The 9,746-nt window shown below is 42.9% G+C and overlaps 1 pseudogene across 1 annotated transcript; it reads right to left on the bottom strand.

The window, feature by feature from the left end:
• Positions 1-8,221: 8,221 nt before the first annotated feature.
• On the bottom strand, positions 8,222-9,149 carry LOC308086969 (putative G-protein coupled receptor 34; annotated as a pseudogene). The gene has a single exon. The product of its transcript is annotated as a putative G-protein coupled receptor 34 (transcript).
• Between the last annotated feature and the right edge of the window lie 597 nt (positions 9,150-9,746).

Raw genomic sequence — 9,746 nt, 5'->3', positions numbered from 1 at the left:
AGGAGGGGGGGGGAGACACCTTGCTCTTTTTCCCCCGGTAACTTTCAATTCAAGTTTTGTTGTGCTCCCAGCTAGCATACACACAGAGACATCAGAGATGTACGGCTGTGACATCCCCTTAGCTCATGGCTTCCCATCCATCCATATACTGTGTTCGTACAAAGTTGCCGGTGAAACAAATCCTGTTTTCCTCGCCTTATTTGCATGTCATTATGCAAGCTGTGTCGACTTTCAAAACTCGTCACTCTGCTCATTTGACAGACTGCAACATGGCGAGCAATTAACTGTGTAACGCTAACGCGTAACAGTGCGAGAGAGAGCGCCAGAGAGTTAGCCGTATACCATAGTATGCATACTGTATGACCTTGCGTACATTATCCTTGCTGATGGGCGGGAATCTTGTAGCTACAAAACAATTACTTTTCAGGAAGAAAAAAAGATAGTGTGTTCCATAGGATTCAATGTAATTATTGTTTAGTCACAAGCTCTTGTTAATACATTTCATTTTGTTAAATATTTACAGTATAAAACCCACAGACAGACCCACAAAAGAAAAGAAAAGAAAACAGAACTAGCACATCTACAAGCTCACAACATGACGAGCTTGTAGATCAGCTATTTCCGCAACTTTTGCCGTGTATTCGCTGAAGTATAAAATAGGGCATTCATTTATGAAAACATAAATAGGGAGATACAACAGTTTCCGCCCGACAGCGACAATATAATCCATATTCCTACCGCTAACTGGCGGCAATGTTAGCTAATTAGCTGTATCTTGCTAATATGTGCCTGTGTGCTATCCTCCCTGTAGCGGTGTTACTTTCTCTTGTGAGTCACACTTTAAATGCCCGCTAGCCCACCTCTGGGTCAACGAATACCGTACACGACTTCCTGTCATTTAGAGCAGTGGTTCTGAAAGTGGGGTCCGCCCCCCCCCCCCCCACCCCCAGGTGTCCTTGAGGGAATTCCAGGGGGTCCCCCACCCCAGCAAAATAAGTTAATGTAGCATCAAAATCACTTTAACCACTAAAACCCTATTTTATACTTTTAGCTATTTGAAAATAGCAGATATATAGATCTGCTATTTTTAAACAATCAAAAAAATAATATGAATAATTTAGAATATTTCTGAAACATTTTATCAACACACAACCTGTTATGGGGGGTCCCTGGAACAAAACATTTTCAGATGGGGGGGGGGGGTCCACAGCCAAGTACATTTTCGTTTGGGGGGTCCATGACATGAAAAAGTTTTAGAACCACTGCTGTACACAACTGTCTGTCATTTAGGGCCTTGATGAACAAGACATGTTTATATTGCCATCAAGCCCCAGCCGCTTTTGTCATCAGCCCCACCATGTGAGAGCAACACCATGGCGCGACCACGTTCACCCCGCACGGTTTTCCCTTCCCAGCCCTTCTCCATTGTTGTGCCTTTTTGTTGTTGTCAAAGAGAGTGCCATAGACTAGACTGAGGAGCTCATTGCAATAAAACTCTCAACATGTTCACAACATTCTCGTCTTCTCCGGGGGCCTGGGCGGTGCCCCCAATTATCATGCTGTTGAGTCTTGACGTCTCTAATTACGTGCCGGCCCTCTTCCACATGGTTCTGTGCACGCACGGAAGAATAAAGGTGCCAACTGGAACCCAAACTGGTTCCTCAGAGTGATAGAATAACCATTTTCTGGTTCCAGAAAGAACCTTTCATTTTAATGGTTCTTATAAAGAACCTTTCAGACTAAGGTTCTTTATAAGAACCACTGCCAGTCATTTTAAATGGTTCTATAAAGAACCCTTCTTAACAACTTAAACCCATAAATACTTCATCAAATGTCTCCCAGGTGTCCGCTCCTTTTCTTCTCTCCCCTCTACACCAATTCTCTTCATCAAAAATAGCTGATCTACAAGCTCGATAGAGATAGGCTATTTTCTGCGAATGTTCAATTATTAAGACATGGACAGACAGACAGACAGACAGACAGACCTTTATTGTCTCCGCCAGGCCGAAAGGCATGGCGAGAGAGTATGTTTTACCCCCTGTCCGTCCATCCGTCCGTCCGTCCGTCCATCCGTCCGTGTGTCCGTCCGTCCGTCTGTGACCAGCTAATCTCCACCACCGTTGCCTTGATCGCAGCGAAACTGAGCACACACACTCCCTGGATGCCAATTCCGAACTTCTTTTTTTTTTAAATAATTTTTATCCCTCGATTTTGTAACCCTTTTTTTTTCACCCGGTGCCAATTTGCTAAGTGATCCTGGGCACTACACTCCCCCCACCAGCCTAGGGAGGCCAGGGCCGAGCTCATGCCTCCTTCAATGCATGAGAGCCAACTGACCTTCTTGTCACCTGACAAGGGGGAGTTTCCCTGGTTGGACGTACTGTAGCGCGTGGAAGGAACACTTTATTCCAACCAGTTCCCCTCCCCTCCATCAGGCGCCCCGGCTGACCAGGGGGAGGCAGTATAGTGACCAGGATTACTACATGTTTTTGTGAGGGTATTAACTACCCTAGGAGACACGGGGAGAACATGCAAACTCCACACAGAGTAGGCCCTTTAGGGTATGGGCGCTGATGACGCGGAGGAGAAGACACGCCCCCAGCGCCCACAGCGTCCCCGGCGGGAATCGAACCCAGGACCTTCTAGCTGTGAGGCGACAGCGCTACCGACTGCGCCACCGTGCCCCCAATTCCAAACTTCTGCCCCAAATCTTTCACATGGGCTTTTTATAGCACCACCAGGAGGCCAATTTGTGCAAAACATATTTTTTGACAGTACTCCTACGGATTTTGTCCAAAAATCCCGCAAATCGGTACACAGTATCTCTATAGTCATTAAACAAAACGGGTCTTTCAGATTTTTCATATTCCATCCTGATTGGCTAAAAATGGCTTCCAAAGTTTGCAGGAGTGCTCCGTTTTGAACAAAATGCCTCAAATCATGAACACAGCATGCAATTTCCGTGAAATTTTGCACACATATTTCCACTATGCCGAGGAAGAAATGGCACTTGAAAAATTTCAAATCAGCCTCATGGTGGCGCTATAACAGGCAGATTCATGTTTGTACCTATAACTGCACCTATCTGTGTAAAACTTTGTATGCGCACTCCCTAGAGGTCAAGGAAAAACCTTAGCCCTGCATTTTTCACATCTGCCTTTTATAGCGCCACCAGGAGGCCGACTTATGTAAATAAAAAAAATATATATTACTCCTTCCGATTTTATCCAAATTTCACGCAAATCGGTACACATGATCTCCATAGTCATGTGATCAAGACGGATGTGTTTGATTTTTCATATTCCATTCTCATTGGCTAAGATTGACATCTAAAGTTTGCAGTAGTGGCTTGTTATGAACAAAACAAGCCACAAAACGCAAATCATGAACGCACCGTCCGATTGCGGTCAAACTTTGCACGCACCTTCACACTATGTTGAGGAACAAATGCCACCCTTTTAACATTGGCCTGTTATAGCGCCACCAGCAGGTCTAATTTAGCAAAACAATTTTTTTGCACAAAATGCCTCAAGCCATGAATGCAGTGTCCGATTGCCGTGCAAGGCCTAAGAACAAATGGCACCCTTTTCACATTGGCCTATTATAGCGCCACCAGGAGGCCAAAATAACCTACCTGACCTGGCGGAGACCTGTGCTCCGAGGAGCACTTTTTCTAGTTGATCATTTGGGGGAAATGTGGGGTCTTTAAAAGTCAGCCTTTTAAAAACCGGGAAAGCATCTGTGTCATTTTAGATTTTGACGTTGGCTATTCAAAAATAGCAGATATACACAGCACGTCACTTTGTGCCGCGCTGTGAGCTTGTACATCTACTATTTTTTTACATTTTAGAAAAATATTGAAAGAGCGAGAACTACCGATTTAGAAGGCATTTGTAGAATCGGTCTCAGGTCAAAGAACTAAACTATTAATTGTAAACCATATTTTTTTCTTGTGTGTGTGACCGGGCCACTCTTATATGTTTTGCATGAGAACCCACAAAGCTTTTGTTTGATTACATGTGAGCACAGGGGCAGAAGTGGGCTGTTCGTTCGTTCGTTTGAACAATACAAAATGGAAGTGCAGTATAATAGCAGTGATGGAAGAAGTGCTCACATGTTTTATTTAAGCAAAAGTATCAATACTGCCATGTAGATATACTCTGTTCCAAGTAGAAGTCCCGTATTCAAGATGTACTTGAGTAAAAGTAAAAAAAGTGCATAAAAATATACATAAAGTACCAATAGTAAAAGTACTCACTGTGCAGAATGTCCCATTTCAACTTCAAAATGCGTAAAAAGTATTTTCAAATGGCCGAAATATATATATGGCTGAAGTGGTTAGTGTGTTTTGTAATAATAATCAAAATCTACAAAGTAACTATAGTAACTAAAGTTGATACAAATAATTGTTGTGGAGTTGAAGTACAATATTTGCCTGTGTGTGGGTTATAAGGAAAAGTACTGATAATTGGAAATACTCCAGTAAAGTACAAACATTTTACTTAAGTATAGTACTTGAGTAAATGTACTTAGTTACTTTACACCACTGGCAGTATAATAGCCTAGATATTCGGTTGTAATGCATATCTTGTCTTTCGAGGCGGACACGTTTCCAACTCAAAGACATGACAGGATAATGAGCAAGCTGCCACGCACTTCTCATTCTGTAAACGTATTACCATTGCAATTATTGCTTTTAAATTTAGTTTTTCTCTCTCTCCTCTAGTCTAGGCAGACACTGAACGCATAGACATCGATTATTCTCTTGTCAATATAAGCGGGTAAAAAGAGTATTTATAATTGCTGTGGTGAAGTTTGAGTGTTCAAACATTCACATTGAAAGACTTTATTGTCACATATATACTCATGCATGTATGTGTGAAATGTTGGTGTAGCACAGTGGTTCTCAACCTGTGGGTTTAAAAAGTGACAATTTAAGAACTTATTAGACATTTTTGATACAAGAAATTAAATTAAATTTAAAAGACACAACTGCATCAAAAGTAATCAACAAACTATACTATAAAAACTGGTCAAACAACGGCCAAATTGTCAAATAATATAAGAAAGGCGATTTTTTTTTTAAATAGCTGAGCTTGTAGATCTGCTATTCTGGAGTGGAACCGAGTCAAACCAAATGTAATGCATCAACTCCTACAATTCCAAGTGCTTGTCAGGGTGGGGGTCCCCACATTCCCCAGTTAAAATACGATTATTTTGGGGAGTCACGGCCTGAAAAGTTTGAGAATCACTGATGTGGCAGACTTTGTCAGATTGTGCTGCAACTAATGTACAACTCATAAAATGTAAATCGATAAAAACTTAAAGTTTTAATACAGGTATTACTATTAATAGAAGTAATACAGTTAATAGTGTTAAAATCTAATACATGTGGTGAGTAGTATATATGTTGTTGTTGCTGTCAGACTTTTAGGGGCTACTGACAGACAATAAGTGACTAGTTGGAAGTGAGAATGTGTTGAAACTTTGTATGTCCAACACTGTTAGTTTTTCAGGAAATGGAACCTGTGTTCCAGTGGATCCTACGTTATTTAGTCACAAGCCCTTGCTAATACTTTTTGTTGGTTGAATATTTTAAACCCCACAGACAGACACTTTCAGCCTGGCGTCCCAGGTCATCAAAAGTAGCAGATCCACAAGCTCAAAACACGTCGCTTCGAAAAAGTTAAAAAAGATGGAGGTAATGTACTGTAAGAGGTTTCTCCCCGACAGTGACGATATACAGTTGTACTGTACATTCATGCCACATAAGTAAGAATGAGTGACGGAAGAGTAAGTTTGCAAGTACTATACTGCATGGTCTCTAATTGGTGGCAAAGCACACAGACCAAGAGAGCCGTCCTTTGATTTGTCAAGAGAATCTCCTCATACTGGCTCAGTCCTTTGAATGGTTCTGCATCATAACATAACCTTCAAAAGACATTCCCCATGTATGGGAAATGGATTGATGCTTTATGTATACTGTAAATGCATAATCCAACTGGTTTGCACTCTGGAATATAAAAGGAGTGTAGGATTCTCTTGTCAATATTTCTGTTTTGTGTTTTTGTTTGCATGAACGTACAGTTTTTTCATTATAACGAGGCTAAAATACACCAACTACCTTGGAATGGTGGTGGCATATGGTACAGTTATGAAACCAAAGCTTCAATAAAGTGAATTAGTGCAGTGTTGTAGTTATTCATTTATTCAGCTGATGCTTTCAGCCATACAATCAGCAACCTTATAAGCAGCTAATAATACGTAGTACAAGGTCAAATACATAGTGCTCAGAAAACACACCAATATATGTCGCTGTCATGCAGAAGCCTTGTATATCCATATTTCAGCTTTTTATTTTTTTTCCCCCCCTAAAATAAATGTATACTTAGTGGTATGACAGTGTCTTGTGCAAAAGTAGTGGAATTATCCGATCTAACAAGCTCACAATACGTCACATCGTGTTTTGAGCTTATATATCTGCCTGTGGGTTTTTATACATATTTAACCAATGAAAAGTATTAACAAGAGCTTGTGGCTGTGTTCCTGTGATCCACACAGGTTCTTTTTTTCCATTTTCTGAAAAGTAACGGATTTGGACATATGAGGTTTCCACCAAACAGCGATGATATTCAAACTCCAAACACTATTTTGTGAAGAAATGTCATCAGCACCATCACTCACTCATCTGCAATTTACAATTTAGACATTTAACATTTAGCTCTTATCCAGAGACATTTACAAAAAATAAGGTAAATAATCGTATAAATAGAATGCAGAGAGAACAGTGTAGTGGTGCCTCAAGAAACTAGGATAGCAGGTTAACATTCTGTATATTGAAACTATAGGATGCAAGGTAAAATATAGCTGCAAGCAGTGATACAGGGGCCAAGGAATTAAATAGAATAGGCAATATGCAAAAGGCAATACAATTACGCACATATTTTATTATTTATATGTTATATATATTGTATTTATTATTCTCCCCAGAACTTTGGCACACTACTAGTCCTACATACTTTCACCTAGAAACTCGATTCACAATTTAAAAAATCCTCCTTACTGTTGACATTTTTGTCCACAGTAAGGAGGATTTTGACTTTGAAATAATTTGCAGTAAAGCACCCAATGCATTTCCAAAGTCACTGCGGCCGCAATTTTTACACTACAGATATTTTATTTTCATCGCCAAGTTTGCACGGGTCTGCTGTCCGATTTAATCCAAAGATCTAAGCTGTGTGATGTATACATTTTCAGTTAAGACCATTAATATCAACCCATATCCCGCTGCACTGTAGCAATTAGTACACCTGGGGCTGTTTTGTGCTTAACCTGTCAAAGTGGTGCAAAGTAACAGGATCATTTACTCAAGCACTATACAATTGCTTACAATGCACAGTACAATATTGTAGTACTTTTACTCTACTATCCATTTTTGTTACTTCTACTCCATTATGATTACAGCATTTGATAGCTTTAGTTACTTTTACTTTGCCGATTTTATTATTAAAGGAGAATTTCGCCCGACGGTATTCTTACCTTTATTATGACGTTATGATATCCTAGGACGAGTGGTACAGTACAGAAATTCCATAACTCCATAATAGATCCGCCACAGTTAAAAACCTGCACCTTTCTTTAAATCGCGTGTTTTAAAAGCTTTTTTTTTTGAGAGAGAGAGATCTGATGTTTACAGTGAGAGAACACTATGTAACCTGTTGTTCTTGAATGTGCTCAACCGTAAGCCGCGTTTTGGCGACACTTCCGGCACCCAATCTAAAAGTTCACTGGAGCCAGGGGGAGCACCCCACACCCATCACTCCCGCCCCCTATACCCCTCCATCTCCTTACTACCATCAGCTATGCAAGCAGTTGTGTAACTGATGACAATTAAGAGAATGGAAACAGGTGCTCCCAATCTGATCAACCAGAAGCAAGTCTACACCCACACACAACACACAGACAGAGATACCAAATCAAACAGAATTTGTACTTTTTATACTACAATTTTTTGGCTTGTTGCGAGCCCACATTGTTTCTTTTGGAACCATATTTTCTAGTTATTTTTTAAGGATCTTTGGGATGCTAGTTTACAGGGTTGTGCAGGCGTTCATAACATGTATTTCTCTCACTTCATTTCATCCTGGCACCAGAATGTTGCAATGCTATGACGTCAGGCAGAACTCAGTGAATCAAATAACATAATATTCCTTTATTAAAGTCATTCTCTGTCCCGTATCCTGTATGTATGCGTGCCTAGGGCACGCGCAGCCGCTTTGCGCATCAAGCCGGACTGCAGGAAGTACATGACGGGATTCAGGCAGCTGTTGAAGGCGGAGAACAACAGCATCACCTGCTTGGTCTGGTGCATCACACAGGACCAGGACACAGGTTGTAACGCATCTTCGTGGAGCTGGTGGAGGATGTAGAAGGGATGGAAGGCGTGGTACGGCAGAAAACACAGTAAACAGCAAGAGGACAAAGAAGGACTTCCTGGCAGTTCGTCCGTAGCGGCTGGTGGCGATCTTCCCGTAGGAGACCACCTGTACGGTGAAAACCACCCAGAACGTCACCATCAGAGCCATGCTAACAAATGCTATGCACTTGCCATCATCCCACCGCTTGTACTGGAAGCACTTGTCGTCGGGCACCTCCCTGTCGTGCGCCTCCTTGACCGCTTTAGAGATCACGTAGGCCATCATGCTCAGCGCCAGCCCCCACACTAGGCCACATACCACCCAGGTCCATGGCACACCGCACAGACTCCTCAACGTGCACCGCGCTCCGCCGGCACGGCGCCTCAGCCAGGCATAGCGGCCCAGGCTGATGAGGCCCAACAGGGTGATGTTGACGTACATGTTCATGTAGAACACGTTGGTCACCAGACTGCACGCCACGGCGCCCAGCTCCCATTTGTTCCCGTTGGCGTGGTATTGCACCTTGAAGGGCAGGCAGGCCAGCAGCAGCAGGTCGGCCACGGCGCAGTTCATGAGGAGGATGTGCATGGAGTCCCACCGGCGTTGGAGGAGGAACACCCACAGGGCCAGAGTGTTCCCCGCCAGGCCGAAGAGGAAGAACAGGGAGTAGAAGACTGCCAGCGGCACGCGCAGATCCTCATCGTAGGACAGACAAGTGACGTTGGTTGGCATGGTAGAGGGTGTAGAGAAGGTGGATGGCATGGTGGAGTGTGTAGAGAAGATGGATGGCATGGTGGAGGTTGGAGAGAGGATGGTTGACATGATGGAGGGTGTAGACAAGATGGATGGCATGGTGGAGGTTGGAGAGAGGATGGTTGACATGATGGAGGGTATAGAGAAGGTGGATGGTATGGTGGAGGGTGTAGAGAAGATGGATGGCATGGTGGAGGGTGTAGAGAAGATGGATGGCATGGTGGAGGTTGGAGAGAGGATGGTTGACATGATGGAGGGTGTAGAGAAGATGGATGGCATGGTGGAGGTTGGAGAGAGGATGGTTGACATGGAGGAAGGTGGAGGGAGGACGGTTGACATGGAGGAAGGTGGAGGGAGGATGGTTGACATGGAGGAAGGTGGAGGGAGGATGGTTGACATGGAGGAAGGTGGAGGGAGGATGGTTGACATGGAGGAAGGTGGAGGGACGGACAGAAGGGTGGAGTTAGAGTGTGTGAGAAAGGACGCTTGGGTGGACATAGTGCTCATGGTGTCTTCAGAGAGATGAGATCTTCTCTTCTAAGGGAGAAAGACAATTCAGATGTTAGTGTTGTCATG

The sequence above is a fragment of the Gymnoscopelus braueri genome (assembly GCF_963280865.1).
Source record: "Gymnoscopelus braueri genome assembly, chromosome: 6".
NCBI lineage: Eukaryota > Metazoa > Chordata > Actinopteri > Myctophiformes > Myctophidae > Gymnoscopelus > Gymnoscopelus braueri.
The sequence above is the reverse complement of the archived record's forward strand: the minus strand, read 5'-3'. Positions and strand labels throughout refer to the sequence as shown.